Source organism: Ranitomeya imitator, chromosome 8, assembly GCF_032444005.1.
Source record: "Ranitomeya imitator isolate aRanImi1 chromosome 8, aRanImi1.pri, whole genome shotgun sequence".
Lineage (NCBI taxonomy): Eukaryota > Metazoa > Chordata > Amphibia > Anura > Dendrobatidae > Ranitomeya > Ranitomeya imitator.
In genome coordinates this window covers 90,239,862-90,254,012 of record NC_091289.1, presented here as the reverse complement: position 1 = coordinate 90,254,012, position 14,151 = coordinate 90,239,862, and the positions used below count along the sequence as shown (strand labels likewise).

At 44.8% G+C, this 14,151-nt stretch overlaps 1 protein-coding gene across 7 annotated transcripts in view; it reads right to left on the bottom strand.

Annotated features, from left to right (window-relative positions):
* PDE4DIP (phosphodiesterase 4D interacting protein) overlaps positions 1–14,151 on the bottom strand; it is a 1,776,665-nt gene that overhangs the window by 1,192,368 nt on the left and 570,146 nt on the right. The gene's annotated exons all lie outside the window — the stretch shown is intronic.

Here is a 14,151-nt window from a genome sequence, read left to right as displayed (position 1 = left end):
GGGAAACCACTGGGTAAATCTGACAGGGAGAAGGACTTGGGGATCCTAGTTAATGATAAACTTACCTGGAGCAGCCAGTGCCAGGCAGCAGCTGCCAAGGCAAACAGGATCATGGGGTGCATTAACCCCTTCCCGACCTTTGACGCCACGTAGGCGTCATGAAAGTCGGTGCCAATCCGACCCATGACGCCTATGCGGCGTCATGGAAAGATCGCGTCCCTGCAGATCGGGTGAAAGGGTTAACTCCCATTTCACCCGATCTGCAGGGACAGGGGGAGTGGTAGTTTAGCCCAGGGGGGGTGGCTTCACCCCCTCGTGGCTACGATCGCTCTGATTGGCTGTTGAAAGTGAAACTGCCAATCAGAGCGATTTGTAATATTTCACCCATTATAACGGGTGAAATATTACAATCCAGCCATGGCCGATGCTGCAATATCATCGGCCATGGCTGGAAATACTAGTGTGCCCCCACCCCACCCCTCCGATCTGGCCGGTACACTGCTCCGGCTCCCCTCCGCCCTGTGCTCCGCTCCCCCCCGTGCTCGTGTCCGCTCCCCCCGTGCTCCAATCACCCCCCCGTGCTCCAATCACCCCCCCTGCACTCCGATCCACCCCCCCCGTGCTCCGTTCCACCCCCCCGTGCTCCATTCCAGCCCCCCCGTGCTCCGTTCCACGCCCCCCGCGCTCCGTTCCACCCCTCCCGCGCTCCGATTCCCCCCCCCGTGCTCCGATCCCCCCCCCGTGCTCCGATCCCCCCCCCCGTGGTCCCCCCCCGTGGTCCCCCCCCACCCTATCATACTTACCGATCCAGCCGTGGTCCCGTCCGTCTTCTCCCGGGCGCCGCCATCTTCCAAAATGGCGGGCGCATGTGCAGTGCGCCCGCCGAATCTGCCGGCCGGCAGATTCGTTCCAAAGTGCATTTTGATCACTGAGATATAATCTATCTCAGTGATCAAAATAAAAAAAATAATAAATGACCCCCCCCCTTTGTCACCCCCATAGGTAGGGACAATAAAAAAATAAAGAAATTTTTTTTTTTTCACTAATGTTAGAATAGGGTTAGGGTTAGGGTTAGGGGTAGGGTTAGGGGTAGGGTTAGGGGTAGGGTTAGGGGTAGGGTTAGGGGTAGGGTTAGGGTTAGGGGTAGGGGTAGGGTTAGGGGTAGGGTTAGGGGTAGGGTTAGGGGTAGGGTTAGGGTTAGGGTTAGGGGTAGGGGTAGGGTTAGGGGTAGGGTTAGGGGTAGGGTTAGGGGTAGGGTTAGGGTTAGGGTTAGGAATGTGCACACGTATTCTGGTCCTCTGCGGATTTTTCCGCTGCGGATTTGATAAATCCGCAGTGCTAAACCGCTGCGGATTTATGGCGGATTTACCGCGTTTTTTTCTGCGCATTTCACTGCGGTTTTACAATTGCGATTTTCTATTGGAGCAGTTGTAAAACCGCTGCGGAATCCGCACAAAGAAGTGACATGCTGCGGAATGTAAACCGCTGCGTTTCCGTGCAGTTTTTCCGCAGCATGTGTACAGCGATTTTTGTTTCCCATAGGTTTACATTGAACTGTACACTCATGGGAAACTGCTGCGGATCCGCAGCGCTTTCCGCAGCGTGTGCACATACCTTTAGAATTAGGCTATGTGCACACGGTGCGGATTTGGCTGCGGATTCGCAGCAGTGTTCCATCAGGTTTACAGTACCATGTAAACATACGAAAAACCAAATCCGCTGTGCCCGTGATGCGGAAAATACCGCGCGGGAACGCTGCGTTGTATTTTCCGCAGCATGTGAATTCTTTGTGCGGATTCCGCAGCGTTTTACACCTGTTCCTCAATAGGAATCCGCAGGTGAAATCCGCACAAAAAACACTGGAAATCCGCGGAAAATCCGCAGGTAAAACACAGTGCCTTTTACCCGCAGATTTTTCAAAAATGGTGCGGAAATATCTCACACGAATCCGCAACGTGGGCACATAGCCTTAGGGTTAGGGTTGGAATTAGTGTTGTGGTTAGGGGTGTGTTGGGGTTAGGGTTGTGATTAGGATTATGGCTACAGTTGGGATTAGGGTTAGGGGTGTGTTGGGGTTAGTGTTGGAGTTAGAATTGAGGGGTTACCACTGTTTAGGCACATCAGGGGTCTCCAAACGCAACATGGCGCCACCATTGATTCCAGCCAATCTCGTATTCAAAAAGTCAAATGGTGCTCCCTCACTTCCGAGCCCTGACGTGTGCCCAAACAGTGGTTTACCCCCACATATGGGGTACCAGCATACTCAGGACAAACTGCGCAACAATTACTGGGGTCCAATTTCTCCTGTTACCCTTGTGAATCTAAAAAAATGCTTGCTAAAACATAATTTTTGAGGAAAGAAAAATGATTTTTTATTTTCACGGCTCTGTGTTGTAAACGTCTGTGAAGCACTTGGGGGTTCAAAGTGCTCACCACATATCTAGATAAGTTCCTTGGGGGGTCTAGTTTCTAAAATGGGGTCACTTGTGGGGGGTTTCTACTGTTTAGGCACACCAGGGGCTCTGCAAACGCAACGTGACACCCGCAGACCATTCCATCAAAGTCTGCATTTCAAAAGTCACTACTTCCCTTCTGAGCCCCGACGTGTGCCCAAACAGTGGTTTACCCCCACATATGGGGTATCAGCGTACTCAGGAGAAACTGGACAACAACTTTTGGGGTCCAATTTCTCCTGTAACCCTTGGGAAAATAAAAAATTCTGGGCTAAATAATTATTTTTGAGGAAAGAAAACGTATTTATTATTTTCACGGCTCTGCATTATAAACTTCTATGAAGCACTTGGGGGTTCAAAGTGCTCACCACACATCTAGATAAGTTCCTTTCAGGGTCTAGTTTCCAAAATGGGGTCACTTGTGGGGGGTTTCTACTGTTTAGGCACATCAGGGGCTCTGCAAACGCAACGTGACGCCCGCAGAGCATTCCATCAAAGTCTGCATTTCAAAACGTCACTACTTCAATTCCAAGCCCCGGCATGTGCCCAAACAGTAGTTTACCCCCACATATGGGGTATCACCGTACTCAGGAGAAACTGGACAACAAATATTGAGGTCAAATTTCTCCTGTTACCCTTGGGAAAATTAAAAAACTCTGGGCTAAATAATTATTTTTGAGGAAAGAAAACGTATTTATTATTTTCACGGCTCTGCATTATAAACTTCTATGAAGCACTTGGGGGTTCAAAGTGCTCACCACACATCTAGATAAGTTCCTTTGGGGGTCTAGTTTCCAAAATGGGGTCACTTGTGGGGGGTTTCTACTGTTAAGCCACATCAGGGGCTCTGCAAACGCAACGTGACGCCCACAGAGCATTCCATCAAAGTCTGCATTTCAAAACGTCACTACTTCACTTCCGAGCCCCGGCATGTGCCCAAACAGTGATTTACCCCCACATATGGGGTATCAGCGTACTCAGGAGAAACTGGACAACAACTTTTGGGGTCAAATTTCTCCTGTTACCCTTGGGAAAATAAAAAATTGCAGGCTAAAAGATCATTTTTGAGAAAATAATTTTTTTTTTTATTTTCATGGCTCTGCGTTATAAACTCCTGTGAAGCACTTGGGGGTTCAAAGTCCTCACCACACATCTAGATTAGTTCCTTTGGGGGTCTAGTTTCTAAAATGGTGTCATTTCTGGGGGATCTCCAATGTTTAGGCACACAGGGGCTCTCCAAACGTGACATGGTGTCCGCTAATGATTGGAGCTAATTTTCCATTTAAAAAGCCAAATGGCGTGCCATCCCTTCCGAGCCCTGCCGTGCGCCCAAACAGTGGTTTACCCCCACATATGGGGTATCAGCGTACTCAGGACAAACTGGACAACAATATTTGGGGTCCAATTTCTCCTATTATCCTTGGCAAAATAGGAAATTCCAGGCTAAAAAATCATTTTTGAGGAAAGAAAAATTATTTTTTATTTTCATGGCTCTGCGTTATAAACTTCTGTGAAGCACCTGGGGGTTTAAAGTGCTCAATATGCATCTAGGTAAGTTCCTTGGGGGGTCTAGTTTCCAAAATGGGGTCACTTGTGCGGGAGCTCCAATGTTTAGGCACACAGGGGCTCTCCAAACGCGACATGGTGTCCGCTAACAATTGGAGCTAATTTTCCATTCAAAAAGTCAAATGGCGCGCCTTCTCTTCCGAGCCCTGCCGAGTGCCCAAACAGTGGTTTACCCCCACATATGAGGTATCGGCGTACTCGGGAGAAATTGCCCAACAAATTTTATGATCCATTTTATCCTACTGCCCATGTGAAAATGAAAAAATTGAGGCGAAAAGAATTTTTTTGTGAAAAAAAAGTACTTTTTCATTTTTACAGATCAATTTGTGAAGCACCTGAGGGTTTAAAGTGCTCACTAGGCATCTAAATTAGTTCCTTGGGGGGTCTAGTTTCCAAAACGGGGTCACTTGTGGGGGAGCGCCAATGTTTAGGCACACAGGAGCTATCCAAACGCGACATGGTGTCCGCTAACGATGGAAATAATTTTTCATTCAAAACGTCAAATGGCGCTCCTTCCCTTCCGAGCCTTACCATGTGCCCAAACAGTGGTTTACCTCCACATGTGAGGTATTGGTGTACTCAGGAGAAATTGCCCAACACATTTTAGGATCCATTTTATCCTGTTGCCCATGTGAAAATGAAAAAATTGAGGCTAAAAGAATTTTGTGAAAAAAAAGTACTTTTTCATTTTTACGGATCAATTTGTGAAGCACCTGGGGGTTCAAAGTGCTCACTATGCATCTAGATAAGTTCCTTGGGGCGTCTAGTTTCCAAAATGGGGTCACTTGTGGGGGAGCTCCAATTTTTAGGCACACGGGGGCTCTCCAAACGTGACATGGTGTCCGCTAAAGAGTGGAGCCAATTTTTGATTCAAAAAGTCAAATGGCGCTCCTTCCCTTCCAAGCCCTGCCGTGCGCCAAAACAGTGGTTTACCCCCACATATGAGGTATCAGCGTACTCAGGACAAATTGGACAACAACTTTCGTGGTTCAGTTTCTCCTTTTACCATTGGGAAAATAAAAAAATTGTTGCTAAAAGATAATTTTTGTGACTAAAAAGTTAAATGTTCATTTTTTCCTTCCATGTTGCTTCTGCTGCTGTGAAGCACCTGAAGGGTTAATAAACTTCTTGAATGTGGTTTTGAGTACCTTGAGGGGTGCAGTTTTTAGAATGGTGTCACTTTTGGGTATTTTCAGCCATATAGACCCCTCAAACTGACTTCAAATGTGAGGTGGTCCCTAAAAAAAATGGTTTTGTAAATTTCGTTGTAAAAATGACAAATCGCTGGTCGAATTTTAACCCTTATAACTTCCTAACAAAAAAAAATTTTGTTTCCAAAATTGTGCTGATGTAAAGTAAACATGTGGGAAATGTTATTTATTAACTATTTTGTGTCACATATCTCTCTGGTTTAACAGAATAAAAATTCAAAATGTGAAAATTGCGAAATTTTCAAAATTTTCGCCAAATTTCCGTGTTTATCACAAATAAATGCAGAATTTATTGACCTAAATTTACCACTAACATGAAGCCCAATATGTCACGAAAAAACAATCTCAGAACCGCTAGGATCCGTTGAAGCGTTCCTGAGTTATTACCTCATAAAGGGACACTGGTCAGAATTGCAAAAAACGGCAAGGTCTTTAAGGTCAAAATAGGCTGGGTCTTGAAGGGGTTAAAAGAGGTCTGGATACACATGATGAGAGCATTATACTGCCTTTGTACAAATCCCTAGTTAGACCGCACATGGAGTACTGTGTCCAGTTTTGGGCACCGGTGCTCAGGAAGGATATAATGGAACTAGAGAGAGTACAAAGGAGGGCAACAAAATTAATAAAGGGGATGGGAGATCTACAATACCCAGATAGATTAGCGAAATTAGGATTATTTAGTCTAGAAAAAAAGACGACTGAGGGGCGATCTAATAACCATGTATAAGTATATAAAGGGACAATACAAATATCTCGCTGAGGATCTGTTTATACCAAGGAAGGTGACGGGCACAAGGGGGCATTCTTTGCATCTGGAGGAGAGAAGGTTTTTCCACCAACACAGAAGAGGATTCTTTACTGTTAGGGCAGTGAGAATCTGGAATTGCTTGCCTGAGGAGTTGGTGATGGCGAACTCAGTCGAGGGGTTCAAGAGAGGCCTGGATGTCTTCCTGGAGCAGAACAATATTGTATCATACAATTATTAGGTTCTGTAGAAGGACGTAGATCTGGGGATTTATTATGATGGAATATAGGCTGAACTGGATGGACAAATGTCTTTTTTCGGCCTTACTAACTATGCTACTATGTTACTATGTATTCCATGACTATGGAACTGGACCCTTGCTCATTTTGGGCTTCCAATCTTGAAAAATGGCCTGAGCTCGCCACTCACGCCTTGGACATCTTGTCGTGACCCGCAGCCAGCGTTCTCTCTGAACGGATGTTCAGCGCTGCTGGTGGTGTGCTGACAGATAAACGCACGCGGCTGTCCAGTGATAATGTAGACAGACTAACATTCATCAAGATGAACAAATCCTGGATCCGCAAGGACTTTTCTACTCCTGTGTCATCTTGGGGAGACTAAAAGCTTGATGATTTTTGAAAATCACATCACCAACCATTTTAAAAAAACTCTGGCGAAATTGATGCCACTTAAGTGGTATCTGTGGCCGAATTTTTGGAAAAAAATGGAGACTCTTATTTAGTCCCCTTGCTGAGTTTTACATGACATTGCCATCGTCAATTCCAGGTGGGTGGGGTCGTCTGCAGAGTTGTTTCCTCATACTATGGCCTGGGATTCAGAGGTCTGCTCCAAAGCTTCAGTGTCTGCTAGTCAGCAGAGTAGCCCAGCCACGCACTGCCTGTTTACCTAACTACTATTTTGTAACGGCATCTAGCCCAGGAAATCCTTTTGGGCCTAGTAGAATTTGGTGCTCTTCAGCATCGTACCCCACCCATGAAGCAAGCTACACATCGCCTGCATACCTAAGTACTATTTTTTAACGGCATCTAGCCCAGGAAATCCTTTTGGGCGTAGTAAAATTTGGTGCTACTCAGCAGCGTACTTCACCCATGAAGCAAGCTACACCGCCTCTTGATCTAATTACTAATTTTTAACTGCATCTAGCCCAGGAAATCGTTTGGAACCTAATAGCATTTTGTGCTATTCAGCACAGTACCCCACCCATGAAGCAAGTTACACCGCCTGTTTACCTAACTACTATTTTGTAACGGCATCTAGCCCAGGAAATCCTTTTGGGCCTAGTAGAATTTGGTGCTACTCAGCACAGTACCCCACCCATGAAGCAAGCTACACCGCCTGTTTACCTAACTACTATTTTGTAACGGCATCTGGCCCAGGAAATCCTTTTGGGCCTAGTAGAATTCAGTGCTACTCAGCAGCGTAACCCACCCATGAAGCAAGCTACACTGCCTGTTTACCTAAGTACTATTTTTTAACGGCATTTGGCTTAGGAAATCCTTTTGGGCCTAGTAGCAATTTCTGCTACTCAGAGTACCCCACCCATGAAGCAAGCTACACCGCTTTCTTTCTTTCTCAATCTAACCCTTCGGCTCTGGGGTGTCCACTCTCCCTCCAGCTCTCTCCTTCTCACAGGTGGAATACTGTGTGTTTCCACACTGTGGCGAATCTTTTGGGCCCAGGCATAAGAAGTCGTCGAGGTAATGGATAATATGTGCCGCCTTACAAACGTCCATGACAACACATTCGAGGAAGCAACTAAACGCCTCAAATAGTGAGCAGGATATGGAGTACCCCACGGGCAAACAGCGATCTATGTAGTATGCTCCTTCACAGAAGCAGCCCAATGGGAGGACAATATTCGGAGGCACAGGTAGTAACCGGAACACCTCCTCAATGTCTCTGTTGGCCATTAGGGTGCCCCTTACCAACTTCTTGACCCGCCTGATTGCCTCGTCAAAGGAGGTACAGTACATAGTACTGTACTTGGTTCCGCGTCGATGTTGTCGTTTACTGACCTGCCCCTTGGATATGACAAATGGTGGATTAGTCTGAATGTATTGGGTTCATTTTTTGGCACAACTCCCAATGGGGGTACCACTACGTCTTCCAAGGAAAGTGTTCTGAATGGACCCGCCACCATTCTACCTAAAGATATTTTATTTTTTTTATTTTTTTGTCAAGACGTCTGGGTGTTGGTAGAGTGAGTTTAGATTTTTACTCCAGCCTTTCTTGATTTTAGAAGGGCACACCATGCCTATATCTGTGTCTCCTCCTCCTTTTACTCCTCCACCTCTTTTCTTTTCGCATGACTATATGTAGTTGTGATTTTTCCATGTGTTTGTTGTGTCTTCTGAGCAGTTTGTCAGCTTTTGGACACCTTTTAAAGTGTTTTCTATGTGTTTTCCATGTGTTTGTATGTGTTTGTGTTTGCCTGCCATTGATTTCAATGGGGTTCGACGAACAGTTCGTCGAACCGAACCGGACCCGAACACTAGGGAGGTGGCTCAACACTAGTCACCAACTTAATGGCTCTTCACTGTGATCCTAAACTTCATCCTCTCTTATCTTTTTACAAACACCCAGAAGGAGAGGAGAGGAGAAGTCAGACATGTGAATAGATCCAGCCCTCATTTACTGCAGTCCTAATGTGAGCTAGTTGTACACTAGGTTTTCATGGCAAATTTCACCAGTTGCTCTCCATAGTGTTTAACCCCTTCACAACCTTGGGGTTTTCTGTTTTCATTTTGTGCTCCACTTCTTTCCCAGAGCCATAACTTTTGTATTTTTCCATCAATATGGCCAAGTGAGGGCTTATTTTTTGCAGGACAAGTTGTACTTTTGAACGACAGCATTGGTTTTACCATATCGTGTACTGGAAAACAGGAACAAAATTCCAAGTGCGGTGAAATTGCAAAAAGGTGCCAATTACACAATTGTTTTTTTTTATTTTTTTACCATGTTCACCAAATGCTAAAACGTACCTGCCATTATGATTCTCCAGGTCATTATGAGTTTACAAGCCTGGGTGAGGGTTTATTTTTTGCGTGCTGAGCTGATGTTTTTATCGATACCATTTTGGTGCAGATACGTTCTTTTGATCAACTGTTATTGCATTTTATTGTACAGTTGTGGCGACCAAAAAACGTAATTCTAGATTTTTTACTTTTTCTCTCATTACACCTTTTACTGATTGGATTAATTAGTTTTATATATTGACAGACCAGACATTTGTAAATGCGGCAATAGCAAAAATGTGTATTTTTTTATTTCTTTTATGGAGCAAATGTAGGGTGAGTTGAACTTTTATATTATTTTAATGTTTTATAAAACCTTTTTTTTTTTTTTTCTTTACATTTTTACTTGCTTCAAAAGTCATGGGAAACTAGAAGCTGCGCTCACTCGATCACTTGTACTACAGAGCAGGGCTGCAGCCCTTATATGTGTAGCTAAAATGCTTATCTGCTATAAGCACCGGCCACAGGTAGGCACTCATAGCAATCTGGCAATGGCAACCACAGGGGTCTCCTGCGGACCTCGGGTTGTGATGCCAACCCATCAGAGCTTCCGACGCGAGCATGTTAAATGCCACTGTCAGAGATTGACAGCGGCATTTAACATAACAGCGCTGGTGGATCACGATTCCAAAAAAACATGAGTACACAGGCAAAGGTGCTTACCTGTCACAGCCTCTAAACAATTGCACTATCAAGGTGCAGCGGACCCAAGTAAAGATGGCAACTACACAGGTGCAGTAATACCGATGAGGCAGCCAACCCACAATCAGGGATTGGCCGCTTGGTACACCAGTGCAAATAAATTAGGCTACTTTCACACTAGTCCGTCGGTACGGGCCGTCATTAATTACAATGTGGGCAGCGGATGCAGTCTTACGACGCATCCGCTGCCCAGTGTGATGGGCAGGGAGGAGGGGGCGGAACTGACATACAAAAAAAGTTGCATGGAACTTTTTTTGTCACGACGGACTGCAAAAACACGATGCATCCGTCGCACGACGGATGCGACGTGTGGCAATCCGTCGCAATGCGTCGGTAATAAAAGTCTATGGAGAAAAAACGCATCCTGCGGGCAACTTTGCAGGATGCTTTTTCCTCCACAACGACGCACTGCGACTGATGTTGCCCGACGCTAGTGTGAAAGTAGCCTAATCTATATGTGGCGCACACACTTTTTTTTACATATTTTTACAACTTTGTTTTACTTTTTTATTTATTGCCAGTGTGGGATCTTCACGTCCTTGTCGCAGTTAATAAGGTATAGCAATGCAGGAGCTGTAGACACAAGTTACTTAGATCATGCATTGCACATGATCTAACTAACTTGCTAGTGCCTCATAACAACATTTTTTCACCATGGCAGCGATCGGGACCCTGCGATGATGTTGCAGAATCTCTGATCCAAGGGCAGAGGGGCTGTCTTCGCTCTGCCTGCTCTCTAAATGCTGCGATTGCACAGCACCGAACGCAGCATTTAGGTGGCTAAAGTGCTGAGAGCGGTACAGGTACGGCTCCTGGCACTGAAGCCAGGTGTCAACTGTCAGAATCAACTGACACACGGAGGCGATTTCCAACGCACAGCCCACTTTGTGCGAGCAGTCGCCATGACATATATACTGCATTGTTCAGGAAGTCCTGCCTGACTATGACGAAAATATGTGGAAAATGTCGAGAAGGATTAAAATTTTTTCAATTGTTGAATTTTTTTTATGGCACCTTCCATGTCCAGGCCCTGACAGGTTGCCTACTCATTATAAAAAAAACTGCTCCTATTTTAGTTCCCCCAACTAGCGTTGTTCTTAAGGCACTTCTGCTGTGATGGATGGTTGGGCCCTTTTTTAATCTTGCCCACATTAATGTAATATCCAAGCCCAATGAGCATCACACAGATAATGACTGCTCCATTTCATAAGATAGGGTATGCTACTAACCCCTTCATCCCCATTTCATTTTCCATTTTTTTGCATTTCTGTTTTTTGCTCCCCTTCTGCCCAGAGCCATAACTTTTTTTTTTTCCATCAATATGAGGGCTTGATTTTTGCGGGATGAGTTGTACTTTTGAACGACACCATTGGTTTTGCCATAAAATGTACTGGAAAACAGAAACAAAAATTCCAAGGATGGTAAAATTGCAAAAAAAAAGTGCTTATTTTTGGCGTTCTGAGCTGACGTTTTTATTGGCAACATTTTGGTGTAGATACTATCTTTTGATTGCCCATTACTGCATTTTAATTCAATGTTGCGGTGACCAAAAAAAGTAATTCTGGCGTTTTAAATTTTTAATTAAATCAGCTGTCACGTGCGGGGAAAGAGATTATGCTGGTAAGGGGTTACATAAACTGTCCTACATGCGCGGCTATGAGTAGGATCTTTGGTAATTTTTATCGTTCACAGATTGGCTGGATAAACTTTCTATTAAAGGGAATCTGTCATCAGATTTTTTCTAGCTAATCAAAAGACAGCAGCGGCCGAAACTTGAATCAAACGATGTGTCATTTATTAAGCCCTGTGCTGTTCACTTACCCTGAAAATGTTATCACAAGGAGATGATCACAGCGATGTCTGATGTGCACTTGCCTGATAGCCCGACCACGCCTCCTCCTGTGATAATCCGCTCTCAGTAGACTATGCACATAGCAAGCTGTTGTGTGGGCGGAGTTAGCATTCTCAGCTCTGCTACATAATGCATGTAAAAGCTCGGATTGTGTCAGAACGGCTGCACTTAGTAATCTAAGTGATACATCTGTGGTTTCAGGGTCCCATGTTGTACATTATGCTGCCATCAGTTGAGGTATCAAAATCTGCTGACAGATTCCCATTCAGGCTATGTGCACACGTAGAAAATGTGGTGCAGAATTTTCTGCACAAAATCCGCATCTCCTGGCAGAATCCGCAGCTGTGGATTTGCAGCGGTTTTTATGCGGATTTTGTGTAGATTTGCAGCGGAATTGATGCGGATTTTGTGCGGATTTTATGCAGTTTTCGCCACTGCAGATTTCTAACATGGAGGGGTGCAGAAACGCTGCAGATCCGCACAAAAGAAGTGACATGCACTTCTTTTAAATCCGCAGCAATACCGCACTGATTTTCTGCACCATGTGCATAATTTTTTTTTTTTTTTTACATTGATTTATATGGTACTGTAAATCACAGTGCGGACCTGCAGCATTTCTGCGAGGAAAAATCCACTGCGGATCCGCAGCAAATCCGCATCGTGTGCACATAGCCTAATACCTCTTTGGTGAAATCTGGGTATAAACTCCTCATGAGCTATTTATTAACAACCCCGTAGGTAGCCACAGATTTTCCTGGGATCTCCACGGCCCAATTCCTTTGTTAGGGTACAGGGAATGAGGGTTTGTTTTTTTTATTTACTTTGTATCACCGTATGCAGACAGTAATAGAGTATCCCCTACCGGATCTTCCCGGAAGGGGTTACTTAACACAGAGGTCCCCAACTCCAGTCCTCAAGGCCCACCAACAGGTCATGTTTTCAGGATTTCCTTTGCATTGCACAGGTGATGCAATTATTACCTGGTCAAGACTAAGGAAATCCTGAAAACATGACATGTTGGTGGGCCTTGAGGACTGGAGTTGGGGACCTCTGACTTAACAGACCTATACAGGATACCTCCAAACACACTCAAAAACTAATCTCCTATATGTTCCTTACCACCAAAATTACTTTTGCAGGAGCTTGGAAAACTCCTTCAATTGGATAAAATTAAAACTCTCATGGATCATAGTTAATGAGAAGCACTCTAGCATCCGTTTATCCAAGGCTGCCATCTTTTATAATGCACTACAGGTGATTCTATAGATACCCGCAGTTTTGTAGTGGACATACCGTGGGGAAAAAAGTATTTAGTCAGCCACCAGTTGTGCAAGTTCTCCAACTTAAAAAGATAAGAGAGGCCTGTAATTGACATCATAGGTAGACCACAACTATGAGAGTCAAAATGAGAAAACAAATCCAGAAAATCACCTTGTCTGATTTGGCAAGATTTATTTTGAAAATTATGGTGGAAAATAACTATTTGGTCACCTAAAAACATGCAAGATTTCTGGCTCTCACAGACCTGTAACTTCTTCTTTAAGATGCTGCTCTGTCCTCCACTCATTACCTGTAGTAATGGCACCTGTTTGAACTTATCAGTATGAAAGACCTATCCACAACCTCACTCACACTCCAAACTTCACTATGGTGAAGACCAAAAAGCTGTTGAAGGACACCAGAAAAAAATTATAGCCCTGCACCAGGCTGGGAAGACTGAATCTGCAATAGGCAAGCAGCTTGTTGTAATGAAATCAACTGTGGGAGCAATAATTAGAAAATGGAAGACATACAAGACCACTGATAATCTCCCTCGATCTGGGGCTCCACGCAAGATCTCACCCCGTGTGGTCAAAATGATCATAAGAACGGTGAGCAAAAATCCCAGAACCACACGGGGGGACCTAGTGAATGACCTGTATAGAGCTAGGACCACCGTAACAAAGGCTACTATCAGTAACACACTACGCTGCCAGGGACTCAGATCCTGCAGTGCCAGACGTGTCCCCCTGCATAAGCCAATACATGTCCGGGCCCATCTGAAGTTTGCTAGAGAGCATTTGGATTATCCAGAAGAGTATTGGGACAATGTCATATGGTCTGATGAAAGCAAGGTAGAACCGTTTGGTAGAAAAAAAACTCGTTGTGTTTGGAGGAGACAGAATGCTGAGTTGCATCCCAAGAACACCACACCTACTGTTAAACATGGGAGTGGTAACATCATGCTTTGGGCTGTTTCTCTGCAAAGGGACCAGGACAATTGATCTGTGTACATGAAAGAATGAATGGGGCCATGTATCGTGAGATTTTGAGTGCAAACCTCCTTCCATTAGCAAGGGCATTGAACATGAAATGTGGATGGGCCTTTCAGCATGATAATGATCCCAAGCACACCACCAGGGCAATGAGGGAGTGGCTCTGTAAGAAGCATATGAAGGTCCTGGAGTGGCCTAGCCAGTCTCCAGATCTCAACCCCATAGAAAACCTTTGGAGGGAGTTGAAAGTCCATACTGCCCAACAACATATCACTGCTCTAGAGGAGATCTGCAAGGCGGAATGGGCCAACATACCAAAAACAGTGTGTGCC